The sequence below is a fragment of the Sciurus vulgaris genome (assembly GCF_902686455.1).
Source record: "Sciurus vulgaris genome assembly, chromosome: 2".
NCBI lineage: Eukaryota > Metazoa > Chordata > Mammalia > Rodentia > Sciuridae > Sciurus > Sciurus vulgaris.
Window position 1 is genome coordinate 172,075,170 of NC_136462.1, and position 13,420 is coordinate 172,088,589.

Genomic DNA, 13,420 nt, shown 5'->3' on the forward strand with positions numbered 1-13,420 from the left:
GAGATCTGTGTTGTTTGTCTTTCAACATCTCACACTAATCAGCCCTCCAAATATCCAGTCCAGTCAGGGCAATACAATTGATATCACTTTATTTATAATAGACTCAAGACCTGATCTGGGCTTGAAGTTTTTTCTGTGTTGACTCATAGTAAGAAGGAAAGAAGGAAGGAAGGAAGGAAGGAAGGAAGGAAGGAAGGAAGGAAGGAAGGAAGGAAGGAAGGAAGGAAGGAAGGAAGGTGTGAGGAGGAAAGAAGAGGAAGGAAGGGAAAGAAGGGGGGAAGAAAAGAAAGAAAGATGTGATATAACAGTATAAAACGTGTCTAGTTGAGTGATCTTTGTTCTGACTTGATCTTTCCAAGGAAGAAGTGGAATTTTGAAACTCAGTTTTTGGAAGTTCAGTCCTCAGGGAAGATTTCAAGCTCACCAGGGGACAGATGTCATAGGAGACCCTGGAGACAAATTTACCAAGATGTCCTCAATTATTAGCATCCTTCAGGAGCAGATGGGAAATCACAGGTGTTCATTCTGCCAAGTCAGTGGTCACTTGGGTTGGGAGAACTGAGGCCTTGGAGCATCTTGTATTGATCTGATTCTAATACCTTGACTAGAAGTAGAAGCAAGACCCTGGTAGACCAAAGATGTGGAGAATGAGGATGGAAATTTGCCTAGAGAAGCAAGAGAAATACGGTGTACAATGCAAGCCACTATGTTTAATTTCAAGTTTTCTGGAAACCACGTTAAAAAACAAAAATGGAAAAGGAATAGAAAAAATGAATTCTAATAGTGTGCTTAATTTATCCCACTATATCCAAAATATTATCATTCTCATATATACCCAATGTGAAAGTAATTAATGAGACAATTTCCATTCTTTTTCATAGTCTTAGAAAGTTGATGTAACCAGCCATGGTGGTACACACCAGTAATCCCAGTGACTCGGGAGGCTGAGGCAGGAGGATCACAAGCTTCAGCAACTTTAGTGAGGCCCTATCTCAAAATAAAAAATAAAAAAGGGTTGGGGATATAGGTTGGTGGTAAAATGCACCTGGGTTCAATTCTCACTACCTTTTTTAAAAAAAGAAACTCCGATGAATATTTGACATCACATATTGCTTATGAGACATGTGGCAATTGATTACCATACTAGACAGTATCTCAAGAAACCATGGATTCAATCTCTCAGTAGCCAAAGGCATTAGGATACTCCACAGCATGCCAATGAAGAGGCCCAATCAAGAGGAGTTACACCCAAGAGGAGAGGAGTTGAATCTAGTCTCTCCAGCCAGCTTGCTGTACAACCTCGAGCAAGTTACTTGCATCCTCTTTCCTTGTCTGTCATTTCAGGTGACTATCTGTGCCAGTTGATCTCCAAAGTGCACTGAAGCTTGAAACATTTCCCCAAATCTCTAGATTGTGAAAGACACTTGTGGGGGTTGTAAAGATGTGCTCACAAGTGTTTTGATACTTGTCCCCACAAGTAGAGCCTAATAGTCTAACTCTTCAATAGGGTCTGGACATCATGACATATTTCCAGTGAACAGAATATGGCAGAAGTTATAAGATGTTGCTTCTGAGATTAGGTTGTAAAAAAAACAGCAGTTTTCATCTTAAGTTGCTCTCTCTCTTTCTCTTCCTCTCTCTCCCTCTCTCTCTCTCTCTCTCTCTTTCTCCCTCTCCAGCAATCCAGATGACATGCCACGAGAAGGCCTAAGCAGTCTGTGCAGACACCCACACAGTGAGGCCTTCCAACATCCCTATGAATGAAGAAGATTCTCCTGCTGAACCTTGAGGTGACTGTAACCAACTTACAATTTGACTAAAACTTCATGAGAGACTCAGAACCAGAACCACCCAGCTAAACTACTCCTGAACTTCTGACCTACAAAGACTGTGAGATAGTAAATGTTTGTGGTTATAAGCAGCCAAATTGGGGGGGGGGGTGGAATTTGTTACGCTGCAACAGATAGCAAATCCAATATTTCTGAAGAGTGAAAGATAAGCTGAATGTGCTAAAAGGCAGGTCAACCACAAATGGAACAGCACAAAGCCATCCTTTCCATCACGCCCGGGCACTTCCAGGAAGCCTCAATGACAAGTAGGCTTGTAAACTGTAGCATTAACTTAACGGAGCATGTCTGTATGCTGGACCCTTCTCCGAGCACTTCACATGTCTTAACTCACTGAAACCTTAACAATGACTTATGAGGTAGGCAGAACTAACACCTCCACTTCAGATAAGAAAGCACAAGCATGAAGAAGCGAATTATTATTCCTAAGAATTTATAAGCTGTAAAAGACTATGATCAAACATTGATTGCCTTTACCTTTATGGTTTTATGGTGACTTTTTTAGCTGATTGGGTGGATGTTATCCACAAGGCCTAGTTCACAGAAATGGTTCATGGACACAGTAAAAAGTCCCTAGAGAATAGCTTCCCCTGGGGACAGTGTGTGGGTCCCAGGACCTCGCCGTGTGCTCATTTTCATGCAGGGATTCTGCACCCATGTTTACACTTCTGGAGCGTTCTGAGATAGAAAGACTGTCCAGGGCAGTGACCAATTTTTCTTACAAATGAGACTTTCCAATATGACAAATGATGATATAGTCCTTAATTAAAAAGGGATAAAGTCATCTGAATATGGAGGACTTGTTATTTTGAGAAATCAGTTTCTCAGATAGCAACGAGAGGGAGTTAAAGTGTTTTAAGTTCATGACATACAATGGACAGAGAGCAGTTTCTCTTTTAACTGGAAATGAAAAAGTAGTGTTAAACCACAGAAGATAACCCTGAAGTTCAAGGTTAGTGAGGATTTCCTGTCAGGGAAAGCCATGAAACTTGAGTCTATGGAGTTTCCTTCCCCGGAATTTCCCCTCTAAGGATTTTAGACCACAACACTAAAAGAGGAAGAAATGAACTCCATGGCTTCTGAGCGAGAGCTAATTTGGAGCCCCCTAACAGTGTTACCAGCAAGTCACAAAACTCAAATGACCCCGGGTCTCCAAATCCTTCAACTGTGAAATGAAGATTTAGAGTCAAGAGAACTCCCCCACCCCAATCTCCCCATCAGATAATATGTAACAATCAAAGCAATTCTCAGAAAAGTTCCCCAAGTACAAGTACTTATTTTCAAGCAGTTAGAAGGTATGAGGAATTCCTGACTTAACTTTTGTCCTACTAGAGGATTCTATAGAGACAGATGAAAAAATATTCAGGGACAAAATTTAGCTCAGGTCAGGTAACACAATCCTTCCCTAAACAGCTAGAGACAGGACTATTTCATATTCCTCAACTAAAACACTATTCAGAAATTTGAAACCTCATGGGGTCACCTACTCTGTTCATGCAAAGAAGGAGCCCCGTGGACAACCCCAGCGCCATCAATGCAAAACCACTTCTATTACCCATTATGCTAAATCACTAGTTTCTGAGGTTCACCAAAAATAAAGTGAGCTCAAGGGATTACGGCAGAGCTTTTGAAGTACAGTGGTATACTGGTAAACTACTTCTCAAAATTGTATTGTGCTCTGATTGCCATTGTATAAATACTCTCATCCTACTGATCTCAAGCCACCCATGAATGAACATGCCACCCATGGATGCAGAGTTAGAACGAGACATGTACAGCTGGTTCAAGGTGGCTCTGCATCAGCACTGAGTATAACCCGATCTCACAAGTGACATGGCATCACTTTTGCCGCATTCTTTTTGTTAGAAATGAGTCACTAGGTTCAGTGCACATTCAAAGGGAGGGGAATACACAAAGGTGTGAATTCCAGGAGGTGGAGAGCACTGGGAACTATCTTAGAAGCAATGTACCACGAGCTCCTAGAGAATGCAGGGTCCTCTGTATCCATGGGTTCCACATCTACAGCTTCAACCAAATTTGGATAGAAAATACTCGGGGGGGGGGGGGCGGGAATTTCACCTTTACTAAACAGATATAGACTTTTCTTGTCATTTACCCTTGAATAATATAGTATAGCAACTATTTAAATAGCGTTTATTTAAATAATATAATAATAATATAGGATAGCAACTATTTAAATAGCATTTAATTGTACAAGGTATTGTAAGTAATCTAGACATTATTTGAAGAGTATAAGAGGATGCACATGGGTTATATGCAAATAGAATGCCATTTTATATGAGAGACTTGAGCATCTTTGAATTTTGGTATTTGCAGTGAATGCTGGAACCAATCCCCATGGACACCAAGGGAACGACTCTATCCATGCAAATGAATTCCAGAGCACATGGCATGCTGTTCATGATGAAAATATTCCAGATTAGATTACAAGCAATATTAATTTAGGCAAAATAAAAATGTTTACTAACACCTCTTTTTTTTTTTTTTTTTTGGTCTTTAAGATATGGGAGAAATGGAAAGACACATATTCAGGGATTGCCATCTGGTAGAGCTTCAATTTTGCCAAAAAAAGGTCAAAAATGCTTGAAGCGTTTGATGTAGGCTTGTCCTCTGCTCTCTACCAGAGGCTTCACTGTACCCTTTTGCTTCACACAGAACAGTTCCACATTGTTAGATTAACTGCCTGGTCCCCTCAATGATTTGCATCTGGGACTCCTCGGAATCCATGATGGTAGTTTGAAGATAAACCTCATTTGAACCCCAGACTCAGCCTCCTCCTTTTCACTAAGCCTATTTTTCATTCAATAAATATTTCTGAAGTGTTTCTGGTATTCAAGAAATAGTACTTGGGCAAGTCACAAGACAGAGAGCAGGGTAAGACATAGCCTGACCACCTGACCACATGAGCTATGTCTCATTTTATTTTCTCATTTCAAACTGGTGGGAAAAGCAACAGCAAAGGGCCTGGAAAATTCTAGAAATAAAACTTCACTCCTTGATCAAAAGCACCCTCTTCATACCATGCTGAAGATCCCAGGGATTAGAGATTAGAATGGTGGTTCTCTAACTGTGGTCCCCAAACCAGAAGTGTGGCAAACTTCTGAGTCAGTAACTCCGTAACTGGAGCTCCTTCACAGTTTGACTACATCGAGCTCTCCAAGAGGTTCTGATGATTCCTCTAATTTGAGAATTATGCATTAGAACCCGTCAGGTATCTAAGGGATAACACGCTCAAATCCTTCACTGCACACTAAAGAGGAAATATAGGTGCTAAAACATGACAAAACTGATTAACTGGTTAATTTCACATAGAGCAGTTGCTTCCCTAAAGCACAGGCATTTTGAGGCTGAGATTTCAAGCAGACCTGGGACTTGACTCCCTCTGTCAGTCCTGGGCTCCTGTCTAAACCTATTCCTTGGCTCTAGGTACATCAAGCACCTCTGTCCAGTCATGCACAACACGTCCTGCCAGGTCGTTGGGTGTGGCCCATGTACTCAGAGGTGTGTGCTGGAAGAGTTAAACAATTACCAACCTTTGATGGCCTTCCTGCTCTTTAATGCCACATACCTGCCCCATTACCTGCAAAGGTGAGCTCAGACAGAGGTTGTGATCACATACCTCCTCGGATATCTGCCAATGCAGAGGGGGCTGGGATAGGGCCACTGGGGCTGCCACCTCATTTATATAATGAATATTTGGATGATAAACCCAGACCTCTCCAACATACTGCACCCTGAAACACAGGATCATGGAGAAGGACACAGAATTCCTAGTTCAGGCATAACCTTGTAAATCATCATACGGAATGTCCAGACCTTGCAAAGACAGCCTGTGAGTTAGTGAGCAGACTGAAAACAGTATCACCGTGAGAAGAAGTGTTTATTGATTTTAAAAAAGGAGAGAGATTTTTAGCCCTTCCCTTTCAGATCATGGGGACTGGTGACAGGGAGGAGAGAAGTCCTCCATATTTTTTTCCCAAAATCACTACTAGTGAGGTCAAAGAACAATAACATAACTGCAAAGCATGTTACGGGCTATTGGACACTCTTGTTGTTTTTATAGTCCATATGTCAATTTCCAAGCATATTTAGAAGCAATTGATTCCTTAGGGATGAAGAAAGGTAAGCAATGTGTTATTCTGAGTCTGGAATTTCACGTTATATTACATGCAAATGAAGAATTGAGGTGACATTATACAGGAGTGATTTCTGAATGCATGAGCAACAATTTCAACATGGAGGTCTGTTTTGAACTGTACTTTTCAATGGGGGTCAATAGAAAGTCCATATTTCAAAATCTTCTCAAAAGTGTTTTTTAAATGCAAACAATGTCTTCAAGTCCCAGCAGAGACAACAACAACAACAACAAAAGCAACAAGAAATAAACAACTGTCCCCTCTTTGTATACAGAATAAGCCTCTTGGATCTAGGAAGGGGTCCATTTTCCTTATTATTCTGATATTCTGTGAAATCTAGTCCCTCTCTACCTCAATCCTCCTCAACTCTAGCAAAGTTACAAAAGTATAAATACGTAATTCACAGAAATATTAAAAATCCACAATACTAGATTATGTTCCCCAAAAGGAGGAGCTGAACCTTAATCATCTCTAAATTCTTACTGCCTAAAACAGAGGTCAACAACCAGTATCCCACTCCCCATTATATCTAGCCCAAAATATACTTTGTTGTTTAGCATTTATTTATTTATTTATTCATTTATTTATTTATTTATATCAGGAATTGAACCCAGGGGTGATTTACCACCAAGCTACATCCCTCAGCCCCTTTTTAAAAATTATTTTTTGAGACTGGATCTCACTAAGTTACTTTGGGCCTTACTAAGCTGCTGAAGCTGGCCTTGAACTTACGGTCCTCCTGCCTCAGCCTCCTAAATTGCTGGGATGACAGGTGTGTGCCCACCACTCCTGGCTTAACTCATTTTTAAGATAAAGTTTTTAATTAGATACCATAACAGATTATATTTTTCAAAGATGGTTGCAACAATATCTCCAGCCTCACACTTCTTTTAGAATATAAACTTGTCACTCCCTAACCAAGAGGTAAAGCCTAATTCCCTTCCCCTTGCATCTGGGTGGGTTCATGGCTGTTTTGACCAAGATAGTAAGGCTGAGTGACACTATAACTTTGAAGACTGGGTCATAAAAGACCATGAAGCTTCCTTCCTGTTTGTGGAAACACTCATGTTGGAAGCTCTGAGTCCCCTGTTGTTGAAGGCACCCCACTACCATGAGGGTGCTAAGATGGGAGGAAGACACAGTTGTTGGCTCCAACTGGTAATCTTGGTGTTGAGACTTTCTGATCCAAACATCAGATAAGTCAATAGGCAGGTCTTTAGCTGCTTCCAGGGCCCAGTTATTCATTGTCCATGTCATTTTCCCCCATCTTTGAGGATTCCTGAGACTTCAGACATGGCAGGGCAGGAACAGTCAGCCCCACAACGCCTGCAAATACAACCCAAAGAATCCATGAGAATAGTAGAATGATTGTTTTCAAGTGACCAGGTTTTGAGTTAATTCATTATGCATAAACAATAATTGGAAGTTTCCAATATTTTTTCATAAAGGAAAACATCAGATTCTCTTGAGAAATTGAAGGGTATGGCAATGGAGCCTATATGTCCACAAAACAAGGAGCTAGAGAACCATCCCAACACCATAAATCAAAGCTTGTTACCAACACTTGCAAGCAGCCTGCTGTTTTCTTATGCAATAGAACTTGTTTCCTTCAAAGTAGGTAAATAAAAGGCAGTGAGGGCTCTGGATCTTTTCTATCAGCACTTTCTTGGCTAGTTCTTGTGTGTTTGTTTGTAACCCTTGCCCTAGAATACAGTAAGCACATAACAAATATTTGTTGAATTTTGAAATTAATCCATCCTCCATGCTGATTCTCTATTTCTCTCTGGATTCTGCTAATAAAAATTTCCTTTCCCCTAAGTTTAACAGCACTTAAGATGTCTTTTCTTTCTTCCCTCCCTCCCTCTCTTCCTTCCTTCCTCTCCATTCCTCTCTCTTCTTCCCTCCTTCCCCCCCACCCCTTTTTTCCCTTTCATCTTCTTAGTTAATTTTCTGTTGCCACTACAGAATACCCAAGACTGGATAAAGTAAAATGAACAAAATTTGTTTGGCCCATGGTTCTGGACTGGGAAGTCCAAGGTCAAGGGGCTGCATCTGGTAAGGGCCTTCTCGCTCCATCATAACATGACAGAAACATCAGATGGCGAAAGAACACACAAAGAGAAGAAAAGGAAGCTGAATTCTCCCCACTTTTATAAGTAAACAATTCAAGTGAATGATGGCCTTGATCGATTCACAAGGGTGGTGCCCTCCCGGAACTAATCACCTCTTGAAGTTCTCACCTCTCAACACAATTATAGACAATGACTAAATTTCAACATGAATTTTGGAGGGGACATTCAAACCATAACTTACTCTTCTTCTCCATCTCTGCTTCCCTCCTTTACTTCCTTCCTTACAACTTTCCCTCCTTTCTTTCATTTTCTTATAGCTCATCCCTGTTTGTATATCATACCACTGAATATTCACTATCCATTCATCTCTCGCTCTGAATATAAAATAGTAAAATAAGTGTTTTCAAAATTAAAAAAGGTCATATGTCTTAACAGAAGCATCATTTTGTTCAAGAAGCACCTGCTTAAGAAGAAATTTAGGGAGTTCTTTAAAATAATGAAGCCAGGGCCCCTCCCTAGACCAATCAACTCAAATTCAGGGTGCCCATACAAAATTTTTGTTTTGGGTGATTTCGTTGCACACTACAGTTTTTGAAATCAGCCAAGTCTTTCTTTAGGTAGCTACGTATTGAAGGTTTGCTATCAAACCCTGGGATTGCAAAGACAGATCTGATACAACCAGGGCCACAGCTCCAGAGGTTTTACATGGAGATCAGAGAGTATGCAGTGGGGCATGGTGTAAATGAGGTGAGAAGATCATGAGATTGGGGCTAGGAGCTCCAACAGCACAGAGACGGAGATCCGCTGAGCCAGGGAGATTCTCCTAATCATGGGGTCCGTAAACCTGAACTGGGGAAGAAATTCCATCTTATATGTACTAACCATGAAGTGAAATATTTTACTTCCTCTAATTATGAATATAGGCAATAAACTACAGCAGCATTAGCAGTACACATGACTTCATCTCTAAAAGAAATCATAGATATTTTTGTATCAAAGATAAGTACCATTTTCACTCATCACTAAAAATCATGATACTTTTAGAGCTCCTCTTACATCTTTCTATGTAATAAACATTAGCGAAACATATATATTACTATAGTGAATATCAAAAATATTTTGATATTTTCTCCAAAACCAAATGGAGCTGAGACCACAAGTAGAGAAGATCCCCAGGGACTCTCAACCACCAGGCTGGCTATCTCTGCTAGGTGTCTGTAGACCTGATCCGCTGCTTGTACACTGCATCTATCAGTCTGCCAGGACTGGCGAGGACACATAAGGCTGAGGGACCATCTTCTCCAGGAGATGGGGTCAGCTGTCCAGTCTCGGGCCTGTGTGTTACCAGACTTATGACCTGAAGTCACTTAGCAGCCTTTCATTTCAGACATCAATGGCAATGCTGGGATGAGAGAGCTACAGTTGCCCATGCACAAAGTGACGTGTTCCAGCCGGGCAAGGCAGTGCACGCCTGTAATCCCAGCCTCTTGGGAGGCTGAGACAGGAGGATTGGGAGTTCAAGCCAGCCTCAGTCACTTAGCAAGGCCCTAAGCAACTCAGTGAGACCCTGTCTTTAATAAAATATTTTAAAAGAGTTGGGGATGTGGCTCAGTGGCTAAGGGCCCCTGGGTTCAATCTCCAGTTCCAAAAAAAAAAAAAAGGAAAAAAGTGATATGGCCCTTCCTTTGTCAAGGGTCTGAGAAAGACAACTAACCTCACATTAAACATGGCACCCTGGGTTACAAACTGATTGGCCAGGTGCTATGCAAAGCCATTTATTCATCCTCACCAAAAAACCCTACAAAGTCAAGGTTTTTTTTTCAATGTCCATGTTAATATCTTCACTTTCCAGATGAAGAAAATCAGGATGTGTAAGATCAATCACTGTATAACATTAACTATCTATCACTGATAATCATATTATCAATGATTAGATTATAAGTTTTAATATGATTAAAATTTTAGCATTAATACTACTTATTATTTAATTATAGCCCATCATTAACTTTCAATAATACTCACAATACCTAATATTATCAATAATAGCGTATCCTGTCATGTACCAATTACAGACTTGTGCATTGTATTTCCATTTCATATCATCACAACACAACCCTCTAAAATGTATACTATGTTATTGGCATCTTCTAGATGAAAAAATCCAGGACCAAGAATTTACCCAAGGTCCCCAGAAAGGAACAAGTTATTTCCTTGGGGGCCTGGTTTCTCAATCCCAGCTCTGTGAGGCTCCCTTACACTGGGGGTTCTGATCTCCACTGTATCGCTGATGGCAATACACCTCTAATTCCACATATTCCTGGCTACTTGAAATTTGGGAACCAGTCATGGAAACTTGCAAGAAAAAGAAGTGAAGAAGGACAGGCAGTCTCAACACCTCAGAAGTGTGAAGTCCTTGGGGCTTTATTTCAGGCAGGAATCATACAGATTTCCCTCCATTATCCCCTATGTCTTCTGCAACTTGAGTCGGCAACTGTGCAAAAGCCAGGAAGACAGTTCCAGGAGGTGTGGTATAACCAGGAATAAATGCAGGCAGGAACACTTGAACCAAAACGCACAGAAACTTGACATCCAGGCCGTGCCAGGACATGCACGTTCATGGTTTATAAAGATTGCAGCTTTTATTGTGGATACTCAGTCACCTAGTTAAAATAGTAATAATAATAACAACAACAACAACCACAGGCACTACTGGGGTTTCTCCCTGCTTTCAAGGTACTGTACTATACAAGTTCTCCTATAGGGAAAGGGCTGTGAAACCAAAGCAAAATAGATATTTTCTTGGCCTTGAAAGGAGGAGAGCAGGGTAGGGTTAAGGGGTGGAATTTCCCTGGTTCATTCCATGACGCCAAGACCAAGGTTAGGAATGAACTGAACCACCTTGTAAAAAGCATTATATATAAAGTCATCTGTTTACCTCGGCTGCTGCTGTCACAAACCCCGTGTTCCTATCAAGGGTTTAGAGCAAACACTGTAAGCGGCTAAAAGAACAACATCGTTTCTGATTCTCTGCTAAGACCTGATTCACTTACAAAATGGGCTTATGAACTGAAAATTATGGGAGGGGAGGAGAGAGGGGGAAAACAAGAACCCTTTTATTTAGCATCTTATTCACAATGAAAATTGGCACAGAAGTCAACCACATACATTAACATAGCTTGGGCAAGTTTAAAGCTTATGAATACATTTCTGTGGAAAAATGTGAATATGGAAAATCCCCTCTCTTATTTTGCCTTTTCCAAAAAAGCAATGAGTTCTGGGCTCAATGTGTGTCCGTAACCTCAATTAGAAATGCCAAGAGCGACCGAGCTGGGGGAACCCAGGTCTGAAGGGAGATGAGGGTCTGCTACCTTGGAAACTAGAGGAGAGGAAGGAAGGAGGTCAGCCAACTCACTCCAAATGAAGGTTTCATCATAAATTACAGAAAGGAAAGCCCATCCAGAATGTGCTGAGGTTCTCTGCATCTCTCTGGTGATATTGATGCCTGTTGGAGAAGACTCGTTCGAATAAGAAGACAGGGACCGAGCTGTTTTTCAAACCTCACTCAAAACTAATTAAAAGGAGACTTCTAGGTAAAGAATTGCACACAGAAGTGACTATGAGTCTGATACCATAACCTTGTCCTTCACTTTATTTGTAGAATTTTTTTCTTTGACAAACTTTTAAGTAGTTAGATATACAAAGTAAACAATCCTCCTAAAAACCACCTAGAGGATAGAAGCTTCTGCTGTTATTTTTTCTTACTTCCATTATTTTGCAGGCACTAGTAGATGCATTTTTTGACAGTGTCCCTAGAGAATAAGGAATTTGTCCATGCAATTACAGAGAGATAAACAGGCTAAAAAATACTGTCAATATTGTCCACATCTGAAGAACAACATCCATCCGTATATCTGTCTATCACCCATACATCCATGAAGGCACCCATGCATATCTCCATGCATGCATCCATCCATTCATCCATTATCTATCCATCCTTCCATCCACCTACTCAACAAATATTTGTTGAGGGCCCAATACCAGAAAAGCAATAGCAATGTCAGTCGTAGGGGAGGGTATAGTACATACAAAGATCATGAAATAGGCAAGAGGTAACTCATGAGCCAAGTGGAACGCTAAGTAAATATATAAGAAACTACTAAATAAGGAACTAGAGGGATCAGACACCAACAGTTAACACATTTCTAGTTAGTACTTGGCAAGTAGTTAATTGATTTTGGTGCACACTGCAGTGGCAGGGTCTGAACTGGCTCTGGAAACATAGACAAGCTCTTTCAATGCACTCATAGAGCTCCTCCAGCTCAGCTGGAAAGGCAGACATACACACACACACACACACACACACACACACACAAACACACACACACACAAAATGTTCACATTATGGTAAGTGCTACAGGCTCTGTGAGAACTGGTGCCAAAGCATATGATTGGTCTACAAGCTTGGGAGGAAGCGGCATGTATAAAAGCCCTGGGATGAGAACCAGCTTGGCACTTCCAAGGAAATGTTTGAGGCTCATTTGGCTGGTGGTACCAAATATCTTAGGTCATGTGGGCTATGCTGAAGATAATGTAAAGCCACCAATGGTTCCAGTTTGGAAGAGATGCTATGATGTTAGACTTCTGAAACTATCCTTCTGGCTTCTGGAAATAGAACAGCTTATTCAGACAAGATGGTGGTGATGCATGAATCTTTCAGGTGAAGATGAAGAAAATAAAAGATGGATAAAAGCTAAACATGGGGAAAAGCCCAGCAGAAGAGAATAAAATCATAGCCTGTCCTTGGGATGCAAGTGAATGGGAAAAGAAGACAGTACTTTGCTATTGAATGGTTGTGGGAGGCACAGTGGGGTCAGAATGAGACCTGAGACAGACAGCAGGTTCTCAGCTCCAGCAGGCTCATGCCAGTCATCAGAGCAGTTGTAGGTGAGCCGTTCTTGAAGCCAGCTGCCCTCCCAACTTAGTGGTGGGAAAACAAGATTTAAATTAACCATTCACCCACCCACCAATCCATTCATCCACCCATCCACCCATCCATCCGTCCAACAAGAATTCTCATCTTCCCTATAGACTAGCTTTTTTCCCTATTCTTTCGCATTGTGAAGTTTCTAGGCCTGAAATACAAAAACAGGAGATGCGAATGACAAGTCTTTCATATTTAGAATTATGGCTTCTCATCCATTATCACTTATTTCAGCAATCATAGAAATGGATATTCCAATACTAAATGTTAAATTTTTGTTCAACTTAATTTTTGAAAATCATGAAATAAAAGTTCTGGTGACCTGAAACCATGGTGTTGTTCTCTTTGACCTAAACCATACAT